Raw genomic sequence first — 27266 nt, 5'->3', positions numbered from 1 at the left:
GTGATTAAATAGTTGAAAGATTGAGGAGTTTCATTCTTGTTTTATTCACATTTATAAAGGGATCAAAATTGGGTCTGGTTAGAAATAGACTAGAATTAGCTTCCAAGTCACGAGGAGGCACTTTTTCTCTAGATGAAGTGTCAACTTTGTTTCCTTTTTCATAAAAGCATTACATCTTATGGAGAGTGCCACCTGTGAGAGGGGGAAAGAAGCAAAAGCCTGTTTCTCAGAGTGGTTTCAGATTTTGCAGCTGTTCCTGTTTCAAGGGTACATGGAGGTCTGACACCATGTTTGCAAATGAGCAGATTTCAGTGGCTTGACTGCTGCACACACAATCTCTTCTTCCTCTTTTGTAATCTGGAGGTGAGAGTGACATTTTGATTCACTTTTTCCAAAGTATAGAAATAGTTACCAGATTTTCTTCACATCATTCTGAATCTAAAGTCAGTAAATACCAGGGTACCCTCAAATATTAGAAAAAAAAAATAACTGGGAAAGTGTATGGATGGATTCGCTTTCTTCATTCCTCAGAATCACAGTTTCAGAATTGTAAGTTATCTCAGAGTCTACTTAGTCAATTGATAAACAAGAGTTTATTAAGTGACTACTACGTATCAGGCACTATGTTAGGCAGGTGGGGGTAAATGACACAAACTCCTCATCCTCAAGAAGTTTGCATTCTATGGGGAGAGAGTCATTCTACAAATAAAAGCATGTGTGCATACATATGTATAAATTTACACACATAAATTTCCCCCCAAAACAGCATTTCTATATGTGAGAAAATATTAATAATAAGTGTCTTGGGGGGACCCAGATCAGTTTTAGCCTTTTCTCTTTCCCACTTCGGAGAGATCAATTCTTAGGAGGAAGTTATAATCTTGTTCCGGGATGATCTAAGGAATGGAGAATAGACTCTTTTGTCTAGTTCATTGAGTTGATGGGATTAAGCCACACCTAGATAATGGACTTTGCCTCAAGACCCTTGGGGAGAGTCTTTTTGGAAATACTCCCCTGCTGTCATCTGTAGAGCTCATTTTAATATGGACCACCTTCAAGTCATGCCAACCAATGGAATTGAATAATACTAGCCAATTAGCTTTGATCAGTGTATAGTAACCTGCCTCTATCAAAAGAGGATAAAAGCCAAGAACATGGAAGGTTCCTGGCTGTCACCATCTTGAAACACACTCTTGGCTCAGGAAAGATGTGGGTTAGTAAGCACTCTTAGGACAGGATAGACTGGTAGGACATGGGCTCTCTCTTAGAGACAATATGACACTGGGGTATTTTTTCTCAGGACTCATGTTAAATGCCATGATATTAATTATTTTCTAATATTTAATATTAATTAGTAATAAATGCCCAAATGGGTGCAGTAGCCATTAATATACAAATAGCCATTAATATATAAGTAGCAAATAATTTAGCAAACAATCTGGTGACCATAAAACACATATAATTATAATAATGAATGAAGAATAGCACTTCCAAACCTCAAACTATATAATAAAGCAGTATTCATAAAAGAACAGAGAGATAGAGCAATGGAGCAGATTAGACAAGGTAGATTCAGAAACAATAGAATTCAATAGCCATGGTTTTGATAAAATAGAAAATATAAATTAGCCAGGGAAAAACTTAATTTAATACAAATTGTTGGGAAAACTGGAAAATAGTCTGATAGAAATCAGGCTTTATACCACACTCCATAAATACATGTATTAAATATTATACTATTAAAAATTAGAAAAGAAACATTGTCTACCTGTTATAGCTATGGGTAAAAGATGTATTTCTAACCAATCAAGAAGACAGAGGCAATTACATAAGGTAAAACAGACCAATATAGGCCCATGGATTTCCTTGAGTTGGGACACTATATTTTTCTTTTCTTCCTTCCTTCCTTCCTTCCTTCCTTCCTTCCTTCCTTCCTTCCTTCCTTCCTTCCTTCCTTCCTTCTTTCTTTCTTTCTTTCTTTCTTTCTTTCTTTCTCTTTTTCTTTTTTTTTGCAGGGCAATGAGGATTAAGTGACTTGCCCAGGATCACACAACTACTAAATGTCAAGTGTCTGAGGTCAGATCTGAATTCAGGTCCTTCTGAATCCAGGGCTGGTGCTTTATCCACTATATTTTTCTGAAAGAAACTTAAAACTGTAATATCATTTTGGTTTCCATATCATACTGATGATTTGTATTGAGTTTATAACCAAGCTAAAGCTTTCATATCTATTTCATAACAACTGTTGTCTAGCCTTACCTCATTCCAACTTTCCTTTTTTTCCCCCAGTTGTTCAGTTGCTTCCAATCTTCATGACCCCATGGACCATAGCACACCAGGCCCTTCTGTCCTCCACTATTTCTCTAACTGTCCAAGCTCATCTTGTTTCCATGACACCAGCCATCCATCTCATCCTCTGTCTTCCCCTTCTCTTTCTGCCTTCAATCCTTCCCAACATCAGGAGCTTTTCCAATGAGTCCTGTCTTCTCATTATATGGTCAAAGCATTTCAACTTCAGCTTCAGCATTTGATCTTCTAGTGAATAAGTAGGCTGAATTATTTAAGTTTTGACTGATTTGATCTCCTTGCTGTCCAAGGTACTCTCAGAAGTCTTCAGCACTGCAATTTGAAAGCACTGATTCTGCAGCACTCAGCTTTCCTAATAGTCCAATTCTCACAGCCATACATTGCTACAAGAAAAACCATAGTTCTGACTCTGACAAGGTGTTGTCTCTGCTGTTGTTCAGATTTGCCATAGTTTTCCTTCCAAGGAACAAGTGTCTGTTTAATTTAATGACTGCAGTTACAATCTGCAGTGATTTTTGAGCCCGAGAATATAAAATGTGACACTGCTTCCACTTCTTCTCTCTCTATTTACCAGGAAGTGATAGGACCAGTTGCCAAGTGTACAGTGGTTCTCTGTTCCTCTAGGTTAAACTACAATGGCTCTATTTGGCATTTAGAGACTTGCGCTATCTGGCTTCAGTCTACCTTTCCAGACCTAGACCATGTTACTGCCCCACACAAAATCTATGTTCAAGTCAAATTGGTTTATATGCTAATCTCTTTTCCTGAATTTTCTGGTCTAGCCAAATGGTGGTTTCTTTTTTTTCTTTCACATATAGCATCTCATCTCTCACCTCCCACCACCATACCTTTGTACTGTCTCCCTATCCAAGAATGTACTCCCTCCTCACCCACCTCACCTCAAAGCATCCTTCAAAATAAAGCCTTTCTAGGGACAGCTAGGTGGTGCAGTGGTTAGAGCACTGGCCCTGGAGTCAGGAGGACCTGAGTTCAAATCCGGCCTCAGACACTTGACACTTACTAGCTGTGTGACCCTGAGCAAGTCACTTAACCCCAACTGCCTCACCAAAAATAAATAAATAAAATTAAGCCTTTCTGAATAGCCTCCAATCTAACAACCTTGTATTTATCTTATATTTATTGTGTTGTTATTGTTATTGTTTGTCTTTCCTTCTCAAAGAGAACCATGTCATTGGGGTGATGTCATGACTTGTACTTAATTAGATTTAAGTGAGGGAGGGCTGTGCAAGGTTGCTAACCTCACTCTCCTCCAGAGCCACCTGGATCCAGTGGCAAGATATACAGCAGGATGACTGGGGTTTGCCCAGGATCACACAGCTATTAAGTGTCTGAGGTTGAGATTTGAACTGGGGTCCTCCTGACGCTAGGGTTAGTGCTTTATCCACTGTACCACTCAGCTGCCCCGTGTATTGTATAAATATTCAGTGTGTATGTGTGTATAAATACATGTACTTGCTATCTCCTTGAGAGGAGGGAAGATTTCTCTTCCTTTCTTTCTTCCCTCCTTCATTCCTCCTTCTCTCTGTTCCTTTTTTCTTTTTCTTTTTTCCTTCCTTCCTTCCTTCTTCCCTCCCCCACTCTTTCTTTTTTTCTTTTTTTTTGCAGGGCAATGAGGATTAAGTGACTTGCCCAGGGTCACACAGCTAGTAAGTGTCAAGTGCCTGAGGCTGGATTTGAACTCAGGCCCTCCTGAATCCAGGGCCAATGCTCTATCTACTGGGCCACCTAGCTGCCCCTTTGCCCCTGCAGCCTTTCCCAGACCCCAATAATGTCCAGACTGTCTACATATTTCTCCTAACCTAAGAGTTCTAAGAAATGAAGCCACTCCCCTATAAATGTACCCAAAAGTTCAGACAATGCCATGGTTTTCATTCAAATCCCAATTTTTTTTAGATGAAAATAAAGAAATCCCGGGCCTGGAACCTTGGGCTCCTCCTATGATATAAGAACATGGAGTTCAGTGGACTCATGAGAAAAAACAATTCCCGCCTCCCCCCAGGGAAGTGCTTTTCTGTGGCTCAGCCTCCCTGTTTACTGCAAGGACCTTTGCCCTGACTGATGGATTGACTGATGGTCTTTTTTTGGCTTAGCTGTCATGGAGAACAGTGGGTAGACCCAATGCCTGGTCCTGGAGAAAACCACCATACCACCTCATTGATCTTGACTATGGGCCCCTTCCCCTGTGGCTGTATCACACATCCTGTCATGTCCTTCCCCCCCCCCCCCGCCCCCCAACAAGTAGCCACAGGAAGACCTCATGTGCTCTTCCCTTAACCTCATTATGGAATAAGCTTCAGGAGAAGGGAAGTTGTTACAATTACCCGTGTACTTATAGTATCTCCTCAGGAGAATGGGAGCTTCTGGAGGGCCAGGACAGCTCCACATTGTTTTTTACAACCCTACCTCTTAGCGCTCTTCCTTGTATCTGTTGTGTTGTTATTCGGTAGTGTCTCCGGTCATGTCCAATTCTCCTTGAGCCCATTCGGGGTCTTCTTGGCAGGGATACTGGAGTCGTTTGCCATCTCTTTCTCCAGCTCATTTGACAGATGAAGAAAGTGAGGTATACAGGGTTAAGTGAATTGCTCAGGGTCACACAGCCACTAATTGTCTGAAACTTGATTTGAACTCATGAATATGAGTCCTCCTGACTACAGTCAGGACCAGCACTCTGTGCATTATGGCGCCACCTAGCTGCCCCTACTTGTAATATGCTCTTGACAAATACATTAATTTAATTGAACTGAATGGAGCAGAAGAACAGATGGATTTGGTTTCTAAGCAGGACCCTGGTTGGAAGCCTGGCTTTGCCAATGAATACCTACATCATCTTGGTCAAGTAACTTTTTCTCCTCTATGCCTCAGTTTCCTCAACTTTAACATTTAGCCCATGGCTTCCCTGCTCTAGAGCCAGACTTCTAAGGTTCCTCCCAGATCTAAGTCTATGATCCTATGATCATGTCACCACTTTCAACAGAGAAGATAAAGGAATGACACTTGGATGACTCGGCATCGGAGCAGGGCCTCCAAGAGGGCTAAAGCAGCCATCATAATTCAAAGACAAAGTAAGGTCTTTGACTTCTCTGGAAGTTACTTTCTAGCTTCAGTGTTGGACACGTCTTTTAAAATTTTGTTTGGAAGCACTCACCTTCTGTGTCTCTCTTTTTTTCTTTGCAGTGGTCTTATCTCCCTGGCACAGTATATAGAGCAGTGGTCTGGGAGTCAAGAAGACCTGAATTCAAATGTGACCTCAGATACTTACTGGCTGTGTGCCTCTGGGACGGTCACTTAACCTTTTTTGCTTCAGTTTCCTCCTCTGTCAAATGAGCTGGAGAAGGAAATGACAATTCACTCCGGTATCTCTGCCGAGAAAACCCCAAATAGGGTCAGAAAGAGTCAGACACAATTGAACAACAATTAGAAGTTGGAGGTCAAGAAAAGCTTCATATAGAAGGTGGTACTTTAGCCAGTTCTTGAAGAAAGACACGGATGCACCAAGGTAGAAAAGCATATTTAAGGCATGAAGGAAAGTCAGTGTAAAGGAAAGAAGATGGAAATAGTGTGTTGTGTTTGAGTAACAGAGTGAAGCCCAATGTGTCACATTGTCATAGAGTAAAACAATCTGATAGCTTTCTCTGCTGCCCCCCCCCCTTTTTAGTCTTTTTTAAGTCTGTCTTTGTCTTCTCAGAGCTTAACCCAATTCCTGGTGCATAATAAGGGCTTCATAAATGGTTTGTTGACTGAATAATTGACATCTTACTGATTAAATTTGAGTTAGTAGCAGATGGAGAGGGTCAAGGAGGGAATGGTCATTTATTAAGTGTCTACCACGTGTCAGACCCTGTGCTAAGCACTTTACAAACATGGTCTTCTTTGCAGGAGATCCCTCTTCAGAGGGTTTTCCTTTCTTTTAAACATTATTTTTATTTTATTAAATGTCACCTAATTCCATGTTTCAAGTGGTTTTAGAAGAAGGAGCCTAGGTATGGATATGTATTACAGGGTAGTGCTTGGGTTCACATGGGAGAGAACTGAGGGAATAAGTGGACCCTTTCATTATTTGGTCAGCAAAAATCTACTTAGCATCCTCTATGTGCCTGACACTGTGCTGAGCCTCAAGGGATTCAAAGAATTGTTGTTGTTGTTCAGTCATTTCAGTTGTGTCCTACTCTCCATGACCCTATTTTTGAGTTTTCTTGTCAAAGATATAGGCATGGTTTGCCATTTCCTTCTCTAGTTTATTTTACAGATGAGGAACTGAGGTAGAGTTAAGTAACTTGCCCACAGTTATATAGCTAGTAAGTGTTTGAGGTCAAATTTAAACTTATGAAGATGAGTCTTCCTGATTTCCATCCCACTGCTCTATCTACCATGCCCCTTAGTTGCCCAGGGGATACAAAGAAATCCCCCCCAAAAAAAACCCCTCAACCCCCAAACAAGCATATTTACTGGCTTGTAGCTTCAATGGAAGGAACAGCTTACAGCCAGTCCTTAAGCCTCTGCCACTGCTGCTGTCACTCATGCCACCAGGAGGAGAGAGACTCCAAAAGAGTCTGAGACTCCCCTCAGCAAGCATTTAATCTCCCCCCCCCCCTTTTTTTTTCCTTCAAATCTGCCTGTGGAGAGTGGTTTTCTCCTTCTGACATCAGCAGTACATGTCACTTCAGGGCAGGCTAGGTGTGGCCCCTCCCAATGAGTCAACCAAATTACAATAATCTTACCACAAAAGCCTGAAGAGGAATGGAAAAAAAAAAGTCAGCAAGCTTTATTAAACACTTCATATATTCCAGGTGCTGTGCTTAAGCGTGAGGATACAAAACAAGGCAAAAACAGGGTCCCTACTCTCAAGGAGCTCACATTCTAATTGGAAACACAACATGCAAATAACTAATGTATGCACAAGACATATGCACACAGTGTAAATGGGAGTTCACCTCAGAGGGAAGGCCCTGGCACTGAATGGGTCTGGAAAAGGATTCTTACAGAAGGTCAAATTTGCAACAGGTCTTTTTAAAAGTTTTGTTTAAATTTTTATTTTTACGCAGGGGGAAAAATCAAACATACATTTAACCCAATTTAGTTGCAAGTTCCTTAGCTTTTGCCTTTTCCAGCTTGGCAATACGGGCTACTGACTTTGGACCCAGAATGTTGCCACCCCAGTGATGACAGATCTCATCATATATGTGGTTGTAATTGGTTTTGATGGCTTCTGCCAGCTTAGCCAGGGCTCCCTTATCTTCAGGGTTAACCTGTGTGAAGACAATGCTTGTCTTTCTGTGAACTAAGCAACCCAGCCTGGCTTTACCTTTAATAATACAGTAAGGAGGGGGTGGCTAGGTGGCACAGTAGATAAAGCACCAGCCCTGGATTCAGGAGTACCGGAGTTCAAATCTGGCCTCAGACACTTGACACTTACTAGCTGTGTGACCCTGGGCAAGTCACTTAACCCCCATTGCCCTGCAAAAAAATAAAAAATAAAAATAATAATACAGTAAGGAACTCCCATTTTTTGGCACAAGGCAGGAAGGGAGACCACTAGCTCAGTGGGGTCCACATCATGTGCCATCACTACCAACTGTGCCTTCTTGTTCTCCACCAGGGTAGTAACAGTGTTAACACCTGTCCTGAGGACAGGTGTGTCTCTTAGTGGGAACATCTCCTTTGCCTTCAGCTTTTTGTGGCTTTTTGTTCATCTCGAACCAGCAGCCTTTACTTCTTCTCTTGCTTTGTCCGAGGTCTGTACTTGTGAGCCAATTTAAGCAGTTGAGTAGCTGTCTGATGATCCAAAGCCTGGGTAACTGGTTAATTGCTGGTGGTACTTTCTTTTCTTTTTTTTTTTTTTTGGTGAGGCAATTGGGGTTAAGTGACTTGCCCAGGGTCACACTGCTAGTAAGTATTAAGTGTCTGAGGCCGGATTTGAACTCAGGTACTCCTGACTCCAGGGCCAGTGCTCTATCTACTGTGCCACCTAGCTGCCCGCTGGTTGTACTTTCAAACACTTATAAAGGATAGATCTTTGATGCTGCAATCTGATGTATCGAGGCCATTTGATAAATTGAGTAAGGTTCCTTTTGGACTGGATGTCCTGACCAATGCCAAAGTTCTTGGGCCACTTCTCAAACAGAGGATTAACCACTTTCTTGGCCTCTTGCTTCTTTACAACAGCAGGGGCCGGAGCCACCTTCTTCCCTTTTGGCATCTTGGCTGGCAGAACGAGATGCAATGGTCTTGATAGAAGTCAGGGAAGCTGGGAGGTAGAGGTGAGGAGGTAGAGCATTCCAGGCAAATTGACAGCCAGTGAAAATGCACAGTCACGAGATGAGGTGTTGGGTTTGGGGAACAGTAAAGAGGTGAGCTTTGCTGGATTATAGAACAGTACCAGGAGGCAAGAAAAATAGATATTATATTTGCTTCTAGATACAATAGGGAGCCACAGGAGCTTGCTGAGGAGTTGAGGACACAGGGTCAGATTTTTGCTTTAGGAAGATTACTACTTGGTAAGTTGTTTTTTTTTTTTTTTCTGAAATCATGCCTCAATCTGTCCCTTCTTCAGCTTCTACCAGTTGCTCTTGGTTTTATCCTCTGAGACAAAGCAGAACAAATCAATTTCCTCTTTCGTGAGATAGTCTTTCAAAAAAGGAAACCACAAGGGTAGCTAGGTGGCGCAGTGGATAAAGCACTGGTCCTGGATTCAGGAAGACCTGAGTTCAAATCCGGCCTCGGACACTTGACACTTACTAAATGTATGACCCTGGGCAACTCACTTAACCCTCATTGCCCTGCAAAAAATAATAATAATAATAATAATAATAATAATAATAATAATAATCTCACAAAAAAAAACCCTGAAAGCCCAGGTACCCTGTCCCACCTTGGGAAGAGAAGCTTAATTTCTGAGCTGAAAGGGAGCTGGACCATTCCAACCTTCATGAGATTACTTTCTAAAATCTCCCTAACAAGGGGTCATCTGGCCTTTCCTTGATGACTTCCATTGCCTCTAGGATAAAATCAAAATTTCTCTTCTTAAAATAAAATAAAGAGAGCACCAGCCCTGGATTCAGGAGTACCTGAGTTCAAATCTGACCTCAGACACTTGACACTTACTAGCTGTGTGACCATGGGCAAGTCACTTAGCCCCCATTGCCCTAAAAAAAATTTAAAAATAAAATAAAATAAAGAAATAAAAACAAACAAACAATTAAATTAGAAAAAAGTTTTTTTCCTCTGCTTAACATCCAGGTTCAAATGAACAGATTTTAGTGACTTGACAACTCACAACCAGAAGTAGCTTCTTCCTCTTTTGTGAGGCCTTTGAGGGGTTCATCCCAAATCAGATTATTCCCCCTAGGATAGCTCTCATTATTGGGGAGTCTTTCCTATTATCAAACCTAAATCTTCCTCCTCTCAATTTCTACCCATTGCTCTACCCCTAAGGGCCAAGAAGAACAAAAAAAGTCCTTTAAAACAAAGCAAAAAAACCCTGATTTCCCACAACAGAACATAATAGAATAGAGATTATCTGGCCAGTGACAAAAAACAATGGGCCTTTTTGTGATCTGTGACTTCAGACTGAGATTGCATGAATAGCAGCCAACATCCTGTAGCTGGTTCATCTTGGGCTCATGATCAGCTAAACCCCACCAAGTCCTTTTCACAGACACTACTGTCAAGCCAAGTAATTCAGAAAGTTAAATCAGTCAGCTACCTGAACCACCAATTCCTGATCTAAAAGCATTACAGATAAAATTAATTTTGCATTATTTATGCAGTGGTTGCCTCAGACACTGGATAATTGGAGGCTCATCGAACATTTCTCACTTTCATCTTATTTGCAGTGGAAGGAGTGCTGGGTAGTCAGAAGACCTGGGTTCAAAGCCTGGCTCTGCTACTTATTACTTGTGTCCCTTTGGTCAAGACCCTTAATTTCTCTGGTCTTCAGTGTCCTACTCTATAACATAAGAGGGTTAGACCCTAGGATCCCTTCAGGCTCTAAATCTAAGATCCTATGAAGTCTAATCCTTTCTCCACTTGATAGTCCTAGAAATACCTGAAAATAGCTAGAAATATCTAAAGGAGTGGTCATGTCTTCCCTGCTCTATCCCCTTCCCACCTCCATGGGTTCTCTCACTTAGGCTAAATATTCTTTTTTTTAATTTTTTATTTTTTAAATGTGATGCCCAATATCCTGCATTTATAGACCTAATTCCCCCTGGTTCTGCATTCCTTTGATCTTCTTTTGACTAGGCAGACAATAAGCATTTATCTATCTATCTATCTATCTATCTATCTATCTATCTATCTATCTATCTATCTATCTATTTACTTGTTTACTTATTTGTTTATTTACTTATTCATTCATTCATCCATTCATTTACCTATTTACTTATTTATTCATTCATTCATTTATATATTTATTCATCTATTTATCTATCTACCTATTTATTTATTTAATCATTTATTTATTTTGCGGGGCAATGAGGGTTAAGCGACTTGCCCAGGGTTACACAGCTAGTAAGTGTCAAGTGTCTATGGCCAGATTTGAACTCAGGTCCTCCTGAATCCAGGGCTGATGATTTATCCATTGTGCCACCTAGCTGTCCCAATTCTTTTTTTTAAAAGGGGCTGGGAAAGATTTATTTGAAGAAAGTATATCAAGAGATGACATAATTTACATTGTCAAAAAATAATTTCACTATGATAGCTCAAATCAGGTAAAATTAAATATGATGGGTAGAGGTATGTTTAATTTATTATAAATCATTTATTCAGTATAGTTATTTCATTAAAGTTGTTTTGTCTCTATACTCCAAAGACCATGTAATCTTTTTATCTAGCTTGAGGCTGAAACCTTCCATGTGTTCTCTGCCCCAATTGAATGTGAGCTCCTTGGAAACAGTATCCTTAATTTTTTGGGGGGTGGGGGTAGGGTGGGGCAATAAGGGTTAAGTGACTTGTCCAAGGTCACACAGCTTGTAAATGTCAAGTGTCTGAGGCTGGATTTGAACTCAGGTCCTCCTGAATCCAGGGCCATTGATTTATCCACAGTGCCACCTAGCTGCCCCATAGTGTTCTTAATTCTTTCAACCTTCCTCATATGCCATGATCTTAGTACAGTTCTTGGCATGTAAAAAAGAGTCCAGCAAATGTTTTTTCATTTATTTTTGTATTTATTTGTTCATCTTAAGACTCTACCATCTTGGGTCTCTTCTTCCGTATGCTGTCCATACAGACATAGATACACAGAGATACATCATATTGATTCACCCTTATCTTCGTCACTAGCATTTAAATAGCACTTAAAGTTTTGCAAAGCATTTTATAAAATATATTTCATAAATTGTATTTAATTATTAAATTTTATAAAATATAATCACAATCCTACAAGGAAGGTGCTATTATTATCCTAATTTTAGAGATGGAGATTAAGTGATTTACTTGACCTAGGTCACACAGCTAGTAAGTTTCTGAGGCAGGATTTGAACCAGTAATATTATTGTGCCATAAGAGAAGAAAAATGGAATGAATTCAGAGAAACATTGGAAGACATATGAGTGGATGCAGAGAAAAGTATGTAGAACCCAGTGAACAATATGATGACCCCATTAGACTTGATGCTCCTTGAGAGCAGGGACTGTTTTTCATTTTTCTTTATGTCCCTGGCCAGCACTTAGCACAGTTTCTGGTACTTAATACATTTATGTTGGTTTGACTTGACTCCAACAATTAAAAGACAACAAAAGCCAGCAGAACTCTGATGATGCAGTGATCACTCCTGACTTTCAAGGACTTGACAATGAAACAAACCTTCCTCCTTTCAGTACAGGGGTGGTGACCTATAGGTGTGAAATGAATCATGATTTAACATGGTCAATATGTTTGCTTATTTTACTTAATGGTCCCTTTTATTATGGAACCAGTTACTATGGGGAGAAGAGTAACATTGAGAAGAAATAGTGATATAATATAAAATGTATCAATAAAACCTCTTTTAAAAAGTTACTGTGTCTGGGGGCAGCTGGGTGGCACACCGATAAAGGTCCCGCCCTGGAGTCAGAAGGATCTGACTTCGAATCTGACCTCAGACAATTACTAGCTGTGTGACCCTGGACAAGTCACTTAACTCTGCCTCTCCACACACCCCTCTTCCCTCCAAAAAGTTACTGTGTCTGAAAAATTTATTGCCTTATGAACGATGCCAGCATTAGATTTGCAGCTCACTTCCAGCTCTAAACCTGTGACTCTCTGGTCTTTTGAAAATGGAGCGGGGCAGATCCTTAGACAACAGACACTGCTTCTATAGCCCTACTTTAGCAGATCCTCAGACAACAGACACTGCTTCTATAGCCCTACTTTACAGCTTGGTAGGATACACCCGCGCTTGTGCTCTGCTGGCCTGACAATTCCAGGGTGATCCGCACACCACAAGAAAGCCTCCAAAGAGGACGTTGGTGGCCAATTTCTCACATAACAGCTATAAAATGTGTATAAAGTAAAATTGTTTTTTGTTTGTTTTTCCCCCTGTGAGCAGTACTTGTTTGCTTGGGATCTTTCCCTTATTTGAGGTTGCAGAGAAAAATGGGACATTTTTTTTTTCTATCCTGTGTAAAACGAATGTTATTTGCCAGAGAGAGCAATGCAACATATTGACTTTGGCAATGTCTAGGTGATAAAACCCCATCCCTTAGCATCTTTCATCATACGTGGGGTTTGCTTTTATAACATTAATAAGTGAAACACTGTACTCCTTTATTGCTATCACAGTTTTCAATCTCTGAATCATCAATCCTTCCCATAGTGCTGACTGTAAACTACAAATGCATTTGTGTGTGTGTGTGTGTGTGTGTGTGAGAGAGAGAGAGAGAGAGAGAGACAGAGAGAGACAGAGAGAGACAGAGACAGAGAGACAGAGAGAGAGACAGAGAGACAGAGAGACAGAGAGAGAGACAGAGAGAAGGATGACAGACTATTTCTTATCATGACTTAAATTCCACATGAGTAGAAACTGGCCCATATACCGATGTAGCAATATTAGGATATTGAACCTTTTCTTCCTCCCTTTAATCTTTATTGGACAAAATAGTATGTCCACCCCCCACTCCTCTACCTCCAGGGATATGCAATATTTTGGATGGATTGGATAATGGGGAGAGACTGAAGAAGGTGGGGCTGAGGGAGGGCCTAAACGCAGAAAGAAGTAGCAATCAGAAAAGAGGAATTTGGAAGCAGGGAGCTGGGGAGTTTTGCCTTCATCTTGTATAAGGGAGATGACTTGGAAAAATTGATGAATTCTGGATGTCTCCTGGAAGAGACAGTAGACTTGATCTGCTTGTCCCTCACAGGCAGCACTAGGAGGGAAGAGTAGAATTTGTTAAGAGGCAGGTTTAGGGGCAGCTAGGTGGCACAGCAGATAAAGCACCAGCCCTAGATTCAAGAGAACCTGAGTTCAAATCCGGCCTCAGACACTTGACACTTACTAGCTGTGTGACCCTGGACAAGTCACTTAACCCTCATTGCCCTGGGAAAAAAAGAGGCAGGTTTAATGTTTTAATTGCCTATTAGAGTTAGCCAAAAGTGGCTAGGGTACTGTGTTGCTACTCATAGGAGGTCTTTGAGTGGGAGGCCAGATGACCACTTGGGAGGTATATTGTAATGGAGAGTCTTACTCATGCATTCATCCAATAATTCAGAAAGCATTTATTAGGTACGTACTATGTATCAGGCATCAAGAATACAGACAAAAAAAGAAATACTTCCTGCCTTCAAGGAACTTGCATTCTTTCATTTATTTTTTTGTTTGTTTGTTTAAAAGTATTTTATTATTTTCCAGTTACATGTAGAAATAGTTTTCAATATTTGTTTTTATACGATTTCCAATTTCCAATTTTTCTCCCTTCTCTTCCCCCCTCTCTAGACAGCAGGTAAGCTGATATAGGTTATATATATATATATATATATGTATGTATATATATATATATATAAAACATTAAACATATTTCTGCATTAGTCATGTTATATGAGAAGAATAAGAGCAAAAGGAAAAACCTCAAAAAAGAAAAACAACAGCACCAAAAAACAAAAGAAATAGTATGATTCAATCAGCATCCATATTCCATACTTCTTTTTTTTTTTTCTGGATTTGGAGAGCCTTTTCCATCATGAGTCCTTTGGAACTTTCTTGTACCATTGTATTGGTGAGAAGAGTCTAGTCTATCACAGTTGATCAACACATAATGTTAATGATACTATGTACAATGTTCTTCTGGTTCTGCTTATCTCACTCATCATCAGTTCATGCAAGTCCTTCCAGGTTTCTCTGAACTCTTCCTGCTCATCATTTCTTACAGCACAATAGAATTCCATTACATTCATGTACCACAACTTGTTCAGCCATTCCCCAATTGATGGGCATCCCCTCAATTTCTGATTCCTTGCCACCACAAAAAGAGCAGCTATAAATATTTTTGTACATGTGGGTCCCTTTCCCTTTTTAATGTTCTCTTTGGGAAAAAGATACAAAAGTGGTATTGCTGGGTCAAAGGGTATGCACAGCTGTATAGCCCTTTGGGTATAATTCCAAATTGCTCTCCAGAATGGTTGGATCAGTTCACAGCTCCACCAACAATGCATTAGAGTAAGGAACTTACATTCTACTGCGAACAGAGGTCATTGAATGATAGGCTAGAAAGAACCTCAGAACACATTAGTCCAGCCCTTTCATTTTACAGATGAGGAAACTGAGCCCCAGAGAGATTCTGTGATTTTCCCAGGGTCCTACAGGTAATAAGTATCAGAGGTAGGTTTTGAGACCGAGCCCTCTAACTCCACAGTCAGGACTCCATTGTGTCACTTAAGGTAGAGGTAGAATGTCTTGTCTATGTTCTACTAGGTTAGCACAAGTTCAAGGTTGGAAAAGATGCTTCCCTCTCCCACACTACTCCCACAATGCTGGGATTCTGTAACACAAGAGAAACCTACTTTATCCTGGTCTGAGAACCTGCGGTTATGTTGGTCTCCTGACCAGTCTTGGATCATAGATTTATTTTGAGTTAGAAGGGACTTCATAGGCCATCTCATCCAACTCTACATACATACATATACACTCCACACACACACACACACACACACACACACACACACACACACTGGAGCGTGCACATTTCATTTCTAGAGATGAGGAAATTGAGATTGTGATGTAATGTGCCCGTATTCTGGGGCTTCTTGAGTTAATCACATTCCCCTGCCCTACTAACCCTCCTTCCTCTTCTCCCACACCACCATCACCACTACCAATCAGGAGCGATGTGAGACAGGAAGCCATATATGAGTTCTAAAGCAATTTGAGTTAACTTTGCCCTGAAGTTCTCTAAAAATATTTTTAGTATTTTTTTTTTCCTGTATACTTGAGCTACGACTAGTTCATTCCAACAGATGTAGGCACTCCTCCCAGGAAACTGATCCGTCATGGTTGTATGGCTAGTAAATAACAGAAGCAGAATTTGAACCTGGGCCATTTGAATCTGGATACAGAATTTTTTCTCCTTTCTCAATGATGAAAGTAAGACTCTCCTCTGAACTGTAAATTGCTTTCAGGCTTTGCGTATATCTTTGGGATTAATATAACAATTTAATGATTTCTATTTTGTTTTCTTTTCAAAAATAAAATTTGCTTCTCTTTTTATTTTTATTTGTGATTTTTTAAAGTCAATACGTGAGGGCAACTAGGTGACACAATGGATAGAATGCCAGGCCTCTGACACTTACTAGTTGTGTGACCCTGGGCAGATCATTTAACCCTGTTTGCCTCAGTTTCCTCATCTGTAAAATGAGCTGGAGAAGAAAATGGCAAACCACTCTAGTATCTCTGCCAAGAAAACCCCAATGGGGTCACAAAAAGTCAGACATGACCAAAAGGACTGAACAACAAGTCAATATGTGACCCCTAGGGTTCATTTCTATTTGACTTTAAAACCACTGGTCTAGATAAACCACAAAACAGTAAATCAAGTCCTGATTTTTTTTGCGTTTGCAGATGTCTGAGATGTAAATACTCACACCCAGTAGCAGCAGGCTCAAGTCTGCTTCTGGTTCTCACTCTTCTTTAATTTTCTTCTTGCCCATAATATAGCTGAATAAATCTCCTTTTTGTTGTCCTTACTTTCCCTTGCCAGCCTCAGCTCAGTCCAGGCTTTAACACTCTTCACATGATTTTGAATGGGCTATTATTCCACGCTCTTAGCATCATCTTCTGTTATCTGCCATTGTTCTCATCTTCTGTAAATTCCTTTATTACACATATGCTAGGCACAGGTTAAACTTTTAATATGTGTTTGTTAACTCATCATATAAATAATACTACTTATTGGACATTGGAGAAATCTTTTTTTTTTTTTTTTTGGTGGAGCAATGAGGGTTAAGTGACTTGCCCAGGGTCACACAGCTAGTAAGCGTCATGTCTGAGGCTAGATTTGAACTAAGGTCCTCCTGAATCCAGGGCTGGTGCTTTATCCACTGTACCATCTAGCTGCTTCCAGACAAGTCATTTCTGTGCTGCAAAGAGTTGGACAAGACTGAAAAACAACAAACAGACACAGAACCAGGGGCAATTCATGACTTACTTGCTTCAGATCTATGGCTGTCATCATGTTGCTATTGACTAGAAATCTCTACTGTGCTGAGTTACTTTTTGGCCTGCTATACTCTTCTGGGCTTCAGGTGAGAATGATCTTAAAGAGTTGATGTTGTTAGCTAGTATCTCAGCTCTAAAAGGCTTAGAGCCTAAGAGTACTTTAGCTCTTTTAAAGATGCCAGGGCAGCTAGGTGGTGCAGGGGATAGAGCACTGGCCCTGGAGTCAGGAGGACCCGAGTTCAAATCCGGCCTCAGACACTTAACACTTACTAGCTGTGTGACCCTGGGCAAGTCACTTAACCCCACTTGCCTCACTTAAAAAAAAAAAGATGCAGATCTGTCAGGTAAGCTTTGAATTTTTGTCTTTTGAACTGCCTCCTCTCTGCTGCCCTTCCCAACTCTTTTTTTTTTTTTTTTTTAGTGAGGCAATTGGGGTTAAGTGACTTGCCCAGGGTCACACAGCTAGTAAGTGTTAAGTGTCTGAGGCCAGATTTGAACTTAGGCACTCCTGGCTCCAGGGCCGGTGCTCTATCCACTATGCCACTTAGCTGCCCCCTTCCCAACTCTTTTAAACTAAGTCTTATTTGAATTATTAGTTATATAATTTATTTTAATTACTCTCACATCCCTAGTTCTAGCAAATTATTCTCAGGGGTTCCACTTCACAAAAAATATGGGTCAAAGTATGACAAGGACACTATCTCAAGCCACCCTTCCTTCCTGCCTCCCTTCCCCATTATGCCTCTCCTGTTCAATGCAAATTTCAAGGGCTTAATTGGGTGAAGAAGCCTGAAAAGGGGGCTCATGATCTTAGCCCTACTTTCACCAGGACCAAAATCATTCTGTTTTTACACGGATTTAGAAGGTTCCAGAAGTTATAAAAGTTGGGGTTATAGCCAAGAGGTTCGGTGTGATAACTTATTGTTAATAAGCATATTTTCACTCCTTTACATAAGAAAGAAACCATATCTTATATTGTTTCTTTCCTTTTCCTTTTTTTGGGGGGTGGAGCTGGGGTAAACATCTTACGTTAGCAGCTGGCTCTGCTGGTTTTATAAACCACAGAAGAAAATTTTATGGTAGAGGTTGACATTCACATGATAGGAAAGTTTCAAATAAAATGGGAGTGGTTTAAAAAAAAAAAAGTGACGGATCAAAAATAGACTTCCTGACCATCCTCTTTCACATCCTCTATACAAATTACACGCTTATATTGAAACACTAATGGTCTATATCTCAGAACATCAGAAGTGTTGGGCTCCATCCAGCCCAAGAGTTTGTGTCTTAGAAAGAACAAGGGACTTTTGATGGCAGAGGAGTTAATAGTTCTCAAGAATTAAGAATGTATATTCAATTCTGTTAACTTCCCTGTAGTAGTACAGATTTCGGACTGGGAAATCCCTTCAAGATCATCGAGTTCTTTACAGAGGAGAAAACAGGCCCAGGAAAGTTAAATGATTTGTCCAAGGTTGCACAAGTAGAGTCAGAAGTGAGATTTGAACTCAGATCCTTTGACTTTTACTACCCCATCTTTCTTCAGTTAGGCTTAAGAGTAAATAGAATGATTTTTCTGATGTTTCATTCTGATATAAAGGTGCCCCAAAGGTTCTCAAGGCCAAGTCAGGGGAACCAAGGGCTGATAGACACCATAGAATTTCAAAGGCTATATATAAGCAGCTTAGGGATGATCTGCATGTCTATCATCTGAGGACCAGCCCAGCTAGGTGAGAAGGGGCTCCTTGCCATAGAGTTGGCTAGCAACTATTAATGTTTTTGACCATAGGAACTCTTGATGACCATCCACTAAGCTGTAGAAGTGTCATTTGAAGGACTATGTACACTGATGCCTGGGTACTGGAGAAAGCAGGAAATGAAGATGGGTCATTGGTTATGACTCCCCCTGAAAGCCAACAATGGGGAAAGAATCTTAGGATGAGAGATTTAGATCTGGGAAGAGCCTCAGAGGTTGAATCCTCCACCCCACCCCAACCCCAACCCTTCCCACCAGCCCCACTTTACAGATGAGGAAACTGAGATAAGAAGTGTCTGAGATGACACTGGAACCCAAGTCTTCTTGATTCTAAGTCTAGTGCTCTATCCAGTCAGATCAACCTTTTCTCCCAGGAGAAGTCAGGATTATTCTCTGCCTTAGTCCAACTGAATCAGGAATATTGGGTTTATTTCTAGATGTATGAAGATCAAATTGAAGTAACTTGGGATGATAAACCCAGAGAAGAGAAGAATCAGTGGGGACATGAAAGGACTGGCCTGGGGACAAGAAGTGAGAGTAATTTTGCTTGGCTCCAAAGTGGGAAGTAGAAGCAGTCATTGGAAATGACAAAGGGGCAGATTTAGGCTTGATGTGAGGAAAAATATCCAAAAAAGGAGAAACTGGAAGGAGTTGCTTCAGAAAGCTGTGGCTTCTGCTTCCCCAAAGGGTCTTCAGGCAAAGGCTGGTTGACCATTTGGGGGCATGCTATAGAGGGCATTCCTGTTCAGGTACAAATTGGACCAGGTGGCCTCTCTGAAGTCTTTTCTTGGCCTGAGGTTTCAGGAATTCCTGGAGCCTCCGTTTCCTAATTTGTAGAATTGGGGAGGGGTGTAGTATAACATAACTCTTTATGATTCTAGGAAATAACTGAAATCCTTAAAAAAAACCAATTTTTTCTTTGTCAAACTGATTCTATTGTATTGATTAAAAGGAAAAGCTGCAGGGAAGGGGCAGAGGTCATAGCCAGGGACAGTTCTGTGTCTTTGGTTGATTTCTGCAGAGTTAAAGGTGAAAGTTGTTTGAAGGAAATTCTTATTTTCTCATTGTGTTAATAATCATGTGTGTTTGCTTAACTCATACATAAAGAGAAAAAGCAGATTCGGTTTCTGTACCAGAATTCGAACAATCGATCATCAATCAGTAAATATTTATTATTATTATTATTATTATTATTATTATTATTATTATTTTTAGTGAGGCAATTGGGGTTAAGTGACTTGCCCAGGGTCACACAGCTAGTAAGTGTTAAGTGTCTGAGGCCGGATTTGAACTCAGGTACTCCTGACTCCAGGGCCAGTGCTCTATCCACTGTGCCACCTAGCTGCCCCAGTAAATATTTATTAAGTGCGGCTATATTCCAGGGACTGTGCTAAGTGCTGAGGGTATAATAAGAGACAAAAGACAGTCCCTGCCTCAAAGAGCTTATAATCTAATATGGGGAGGCCACAAAGCAAGCTACATACAGGTTAAGTAGGACAAAATGAGCAGAGGGAAGACACTGGAATTAAGAGGGGCTGGAGAAGGCTTCCCATGGGAGGTGGGATTTCAGCTGGGACTGAAAGGAAGCCAAGGAGGTCAGTAGCTGGAGTATAGGGGTGTGTGTGTTCCAGGCATGGGGTACAGCCAGATAAAATGCCTGGACTTGAGAGGGGAGTATCTTGTTCATGGAATAGCCAGAAAGAAGGTTAGTGTCACTGGATTAAAGAGCTGTGTTGGGGTGTAAAAAGACAGGAAAGGTAAGAGTTGTATATGATCGTCAATCTAGAGCTGGAATAGATATCAGATCATCTAGTTCAGCTTCCTCATTTTTACAGATAAGGACACTGAGGCCCAGGGAGGGAAATGATTTGCCCAGGGTCAAACAAATAGTAAGAGTCAGAGGCAGGATTTCAACCAAGGTCTTCTGACAAAATAGCCAGTGCTTCCCCTCCATTATGATAATTTATTTATTTGTTTGTTTGTTTGTTTGATAGGGGACATGGGCAAAGATTAAACCTTACTCTCATCAAAGGTGGCACAAAGAGGAAACAACAAATACACCCAGTTTGATATAGAAATCTATCTTACCCTATAAGGAAGTTCAGATAGGGACAGTAATAATGGAGGGGGGAGGGATATTGGGAAGGCACTGATCATAGGTAAGGCAGTTGTGAGAAAGGAGAGGGTGGGGGTTAGAATGGGAAGGATGGGCAGATGAAAAATAGCATGAAGAGATATAGACAGTTAGCCATCATAATTATACATGTGAACATGTTTGAGGCCAAGCGATACAAGCGGGGTGGATGTAGAGAGTTGGAGCGGGATTTATTATGCTTCAGCTGGAGCAAGGAAAGCAGGGGTAGCAAGCAGAGGCAAAAATAGATCTAGTTGGGGGAGGTCTGGAGGGAAACTATATTTTGCTGAGGAGTATCATGAACAATGAAGTCATATCAATACTTAACATGTATATGCCAAGTTTATTTTTGAAGAAGTTGAATGAGTTGAAAAATCTCTAGGACCAGAAGGATTCACAAGTCAATTTCTACTGAACTTTTATTTTTTCTTTGTTTTTGTAGGGCAATGAGGGTTAAGTGACTTGCCCAGGGTCACACAGCTAGTTAAGCGTCAAGTGTCTGAGGCTGGATTTGAACTCAGGTCCTCCTGAATCCAAGGCCAGTGTTTGATCCACTGTGCCACCTAGTTGCCCCTCTACTGAACTTTTAAAGAAAAATTAATCCCAATGCTATATAAATTATTTGAAAAAATAAGAGCTTCAAAAAAGCTTAGAAGGGCATGTATGAAATGATGTGTTGGGAAGTGAACAGAGCCAAGAGAATACACAGAGACAGCAATATTGTTTGATGAAGAACTGTGAATGACTTGACTATTATCAGCAATGCAATGATCCAAGTCAATCTCAAAGTAATATTGATGAAACATACTATCTATCTACCTCCAGGGAAGGAACTGATATTGATGGAACAGATTGGGGCATGCTATTTTTCACATGCTTTCATTAAGTGACAAATATGGTGATGTTTTCCATGATCATATATGTATAACCCATATTGGATTATTTACCGCCTCAGGGAAGGGGGAAGGGAAAGGCAAGGGAGGGATAGAGATTGGGATAGAAAAATAGAAATAAAAATGTTTAATCTGGAAAGGTGGGGGAGGGGTGTACTGGGAAGAGTACAGGAGATATATATGTATTTATATATACACACACACATATATATATTGTGCATTTATGAGTTATTTAGGTATTATTTATATAGTAATTATCTTTAAACAAATTTATCATATAAATTGATATGTATTTGTTATTTATAAAGCAGTTATTTAAGGAATTAAAATACTAAGTTATATATCTAGTTATATCTAAACGTAATAATGTAGAAAGTTTATATTATATATGTCATATGGGTGTCTTTGTGTATAATATATCTATGTTTGATATATGTATAAAATATAATTATATATAAGAAATAAAATAAAAAATATTTTAAAATAGCCAGTGCTCTTTCTGGCACAAAGTGAGAGTCTTGCTAATCAAGCATATAATTTACAAGAGGCTGGACTCTGGAAGACCCGACTTCAAATCCGGCCTCGGACACTAGCTGTGTGACCCTGGATAAGTCACTTCATCCTGTTTGCCTCAGTTTTCCTCTCTGTAAAACGAACAAAACACTGCAGTATCTTTGCCAACAAAACCCCAAAAGGGGTAACAGAGAATTTTAAACAGCCAAACAACAATAACATGCACTGTTGGTAGAGTTGTAAATTGGGACAACCAATGTGGAAAGTGACTTGGAGTTGTGCTAAAATGTGACTAAAATGATTGTGTCCTTGAATCCAGAGATCCCACAGCTAAGCATATATCTTAAGAAAGAAGATGAGAAAGGTCCTATATACTAGTCAACAAGTACTTGTTAAGAGTTAACTAAATGGCAGCAGCTAGGTGGGGCAGGATACACAGGAAAGTGTGAGTTCAAATGTGACCTCAGACACCTAACATGTACTGGCTGTGTGACCCTGGGCAAGTCACTTAACCCCTATTGCCTTGCAAAAAACCAAAAAAAAACCCCAAAACTTAACTATATGCCAGGTTCTGTGCCAAGTATTAGAGATAGAAAGAAAGGCTTTTGCTTTTAAAAAATAAATTTTACAAAGATTTACATTTTTATATTAATTTTAAAATGAAAAATATTTTACACAAAATTAAAATATTTTACTAGTCTTTTTTTGGTAACATCACCAAAATTTCTCCCAGAATATTTCCTCTTCCCTGGTGGATCAGATATACATGCAACAAATGAGTGTGGCTAATATCAACAATAGGGCCCATATTAATAAGTTGATGCAATTATCTGGTTTTTCAGAATCAGTTCAATTTAACAAACACTCATGAAGGTAGTGTGCCAGGTGGTGAGAATACAAAGGTGAAAAACAAATTGTTCCTGCTCCCCCACCTCCCCAAAGGAGCTTACCTTCTACTTGGGGGTGGAGGGAATACAACACGAATGAATGGGTTAAAAGATATTTATTTGGAGGTTATGCTGTGTGGAACGGAACAACATACTAAGTGCTGGAGATAAAAAAGTAAGGCAGTCCTCTCTCTCTATGAGCAACACAGAGGAGAATTCAATTGCAAGTCAGGAGAGGCCCACTGGTCCTTAGGACATAGCAGCAAGACAGATGGTAATACATCTTCTTTAGTATCATTGCCACTAAATAAATAATTTTCATTTCTGATGCTGGCCATCTGACAGTGCCAAAGGATTTTAGTGCTGAGAACTTTCTGAGTCTTCTTTCCCTTTCTGGCTGTACCTGCAGCATCTGGAGAGGTTGCTGCCTGATCAATTTTCCACAAAGGTGGGGGCAGGGGGAGATAGGGTCGAAGTGAGAGTGGCACCAACGGTCTGGTAGCACCACTGTTTCTGGGGTCCTGTTGTGCCCCGCTGGAGACCTGGGCTGTCTCTACCTGGTTTGAGGGGAGGTGATGGTAAGTCAAGGTGGTGGTGTTTGATCTACCTGGCTTCCATCTCTCCCACAGGATGCTTTGGTGCTCCAGTTAGGCTGCCCTACAAATGGCCCTTGGTAAACAGTGGTATGGAAGTGAATTAATGAACAATCATTTATTAAGCATTTACTATGTTTTAGGAACTGTGCCAAGTGATGGAGATACACGGTGAAAAGCAAGATGGTCCTTTCTCTCCAGGGATTCACATTATTATTAAATTATTTTAAAATGTTAATTAAATTAATTATTTTTTTGCAGGGCAATGAGGGTTAAATGACTTGCCCAGGGTCACACAGCTAGTAAGTGTCAAGTGTCCGAGGTCAGGTTTGAACTCAGGTACTCCTGAATCCAGAGCAGGTGCTTTATCCACTGGGTCACTGAGCTGCCCCTAAATTTAATTTTTAACAAGTATATAAACAAGCATTTATTAAGCACCAACTATGGACAAGGGTCTTACATCCTATTGGAGGGACAAAACATATAGGAGGATTCAGCTATGGAGATGGAAAGTTCTGGGATCATTGGGGTATAGCTGTAAGGTAATAGGTCCATTGATAAAATCATATTGGTTTCTGATGTTGAATCATGTGACAATGCCAAGGACTTGGGTGTCAAAACCTGTCTTTTCTGTGTCTTCAGGAGTTGTTCAAGGGAATAAGTTTTAGTACCAACTCCTGGGGCTTGGGCTGGGGAGGGTGTGCTGTTCTTTCTGGGGCTCTTGGATGCAGGGTGCCGGATAGTACTTTCAAAATAATTTCAATTTACGATATAAGTTTTTTAAAAAATCTCAGTTATAATACTTGTAAACATATTTTTGTGATATATGATTTCAAAATAAGAGCTTCAGAATAAAACTATGGCAATGGGGAAAAATGAATTTCAAGAGGAAGAGATTGTTAATGTTTGCCAGGTCAGGAAAAGCCTCATGGAGGCTGAGCCATGCATGGGAGGAAGTTAGAAATCCTATGAGGTGGAGGTAAGGATGCGCTGCATTCCAGAGATTGCAGTCTTTACACTCCATCAATGAAAACATGTGGCAGCTAGGTGGTGCAGGGGATAGAGCACTGGCCCTGGAGTCAGGAGGGCCTCAGTTCAAATGTCTCCTCAGATACTTGACCCTTACTAGCTGTGTGACCCTGGGCAAGTCACTTAACCCTGATAGTTTCAAACATCTGGGGCCATCTCTAGTCATCCTGATGTATATCTTGCCACTGGACCCAGATGGCTCTGGAGGAGAGAGTGAGGCTGGTGACATTGTATAGCCTTCCCTCACCGAAATCCAATTCATTGCAAGTCATGACATCACCTCCCAATGTCATGGTCCTCTTCCAGAGCAACAACAACAATGAAAATATGGGGCCATTGAAATATTAGGCCAATAGGGCTAAACTACCTGCCCAGAGCAACATAGTAGAAATGCCACCAGATGTGATTCTAGCCCGTCTGGATCAATTGGTAATTGTAATTGAAGTTGAATGCAATAAATTAGTGAATTAAATTCATGCTGCTCACAGGCATATGGATTTCTAATTATGTGGCTTACTCTTGAAGAAACCTGGACATTTCTGGTCTAGTAGAAAGCTTGCTAAACTGGAAGCCAAGAGTTGGTGGGTTCAAAGTTTAGCCTCTGCTGTTTGCTAGCTGAGGCCTGCTGCCTTGGGTAAATCGCTTCACTTTTATGGTCCTCAGTTCACTCATCAGAAGAATGGGGATGATCATACACTCCCAGTGCCCACTTCACAGAGCTGGCTGCTTTAAAGATTTCTTAGTTAGGGGGCAGCTAGATGGTGCAGTGGATAAAGCACCGGCCCTGGATTTAGGAGTACCTGAGTTCAAATCCGGCCTCAGACACTTGACACTTACTAGCTGTGTGATCCTGGGCAAGTCACTTAACCCCCATTGACCCCCCCCCAAAAAAAGATTTCTTAGGTAAATGAAATTCCACAGAAAAGATAAATGGGAGCTATTGTTATTATTTATTATACTGAAACACTGAGAAAATAGTGTAACAAGTAGAGCACTTGTCTTGAAGTGAGGAATAAGTTGGTCCCTGTGCTGTCTCTGATACAAACTGGTCACGTAAACATGGGCAGCAAACCTTTTTAAACCTCTCAATGCCTTCCCCTGTGACTGTCTCAGACAAGAAATTGTAGGAGAGCTGCTGATTTGGATCAGCGGAGGGAGTTTTCACACCAGGATTCCTTACTTCATGAAGTCAGAGATATGAACCAACACACACACACACACTTCCCCTCAAACACCTACTGTAGAGGGAAGACAGAATTTCTGTTGGGAGTCAGAGTATAGTTTCTCTAACTAGGTACAGTAAATTCTCCGCCCTTTCCTCCCTCCCCTTTTCGGGTATTGTACAACATTTCTAGAACAGGAATCTTCTCAACAACCACTAAAATAAGTGCTCATCTAGCCTTCCTTTGGAAACCTCTCCCAAGGTAGCCCATTGCACTTTTGGATATCTTTGATGGTGAGCAAGTTTTTTTTTTTAAATTTTAAACTCTAATATTCTCTGTTCTAAGGTCCCTACCAGGTTGAACATTCTTTATTCTAAGGCTCTCAGCTCTGACATTCTCTGTTCTAATGTTCTTCCTAGTTTTAAAATTTTTAATTCTAAAGTCTCTCCCAGATCGCAGCAAATGTGATTTTGTTCTCTTTCCTTCACCTATCCTTTCCTTTCTGCCTCCTTCCACTTTCCTTAACTAATTCCGTTCCCAGCTTTGCCACTTTCCAGAGAGGCACTGTCAATGGTACCTGAATTCTAATAAAATAATGCAGATAATAACTAATATTTATATAGCACCTACTACGTGTCAGACATTATCTTAAATGTTTTACAATGATCTCATTTGACGTCCCAAAGACCCTGGTAGGTGGGTGGTATGATTATTTCCATTTTACAAATGAGGAAACTGAGGCAAACAGGTTAAATGACCCGTCCAGGGTCCCACAGCTAAGTGGCTGAGGTTGGATTTTAACTGAAGTCTTCGTGCCAGCCTCCTTTACCTTTTATTTTTGACTCGGTTTCCTCATATGTAACATCATACTCTCTACCTCGGGGTTTTTTCCGGAGGATCAAAGGGGATATTTGTAAAGCCTTCAAGTGATCAGCGCTATCTCTTGTTACTACTCTTCTGGTCATTAGGGGGACAGCGCTGGGTTTGTAATCGAGGCACACTGGATGGTTTTCTTGATTCATTGTTGTTGTTGAGTCGTTTTAGACACGGGTATCTCTCTTTGAGGGTTTTCTTGGCCAAGAGGTGGTTTGCCATCTCCTTCTCCAGCCCATTTAACAGATGGGGAAACTGAGGCACACTCAGGTCAGTCGGAGGGTCACACAGCTAGCGTACGGAGGCCACCTTTCCTGGCCCTAGCCCCGGCACTTGGTGCACTTTGCTGCCCTTAATGTAAATGACATGTTTATTACAATGTTAGTTTCTGGAGGGCAGGGGCTGTTTTCTTCCTGGTCCTCCCTCCCTGGCACAGAACTCGGAGTTGGGCTTAAAGCTCGCCAAATGAATGGAACCCAG

General features: G+C 40.6%; 1 pseudogene; it reads right to left on the bottom strand.

Moving 5' to 3' along the window:
• Nucleotides 1-7391: 7391 nt before the first annotated feature.
• LOC122744610 lies at nucleotides 7392-26935 on the bottom strand (annotated as a pseudogene).
• Nucleotides 26936-27266: the final 331 nt, after the last annotated feature.

The sequence above is a fragment of the Dromiciops gliroides genome, chromosome 1 (genome assembly GCF_019393635.1).
Source record: "Dromiciops gliroides isolate mDroGli1 chromosome 1, mDroGli1.pri, whole genome shotgun sequence".
Lineage (NCBI taxonomy): Eukaryota > Metazoa > Chordata > Mammalia > Microbiotheria > Microbiotheriidae > Dromiciops > Dromiciops gliroides.
Note: the sequence above shows the minus strand (reverse complement) of the source record. Positions and strands in the feature narration are given on the sequence as shown.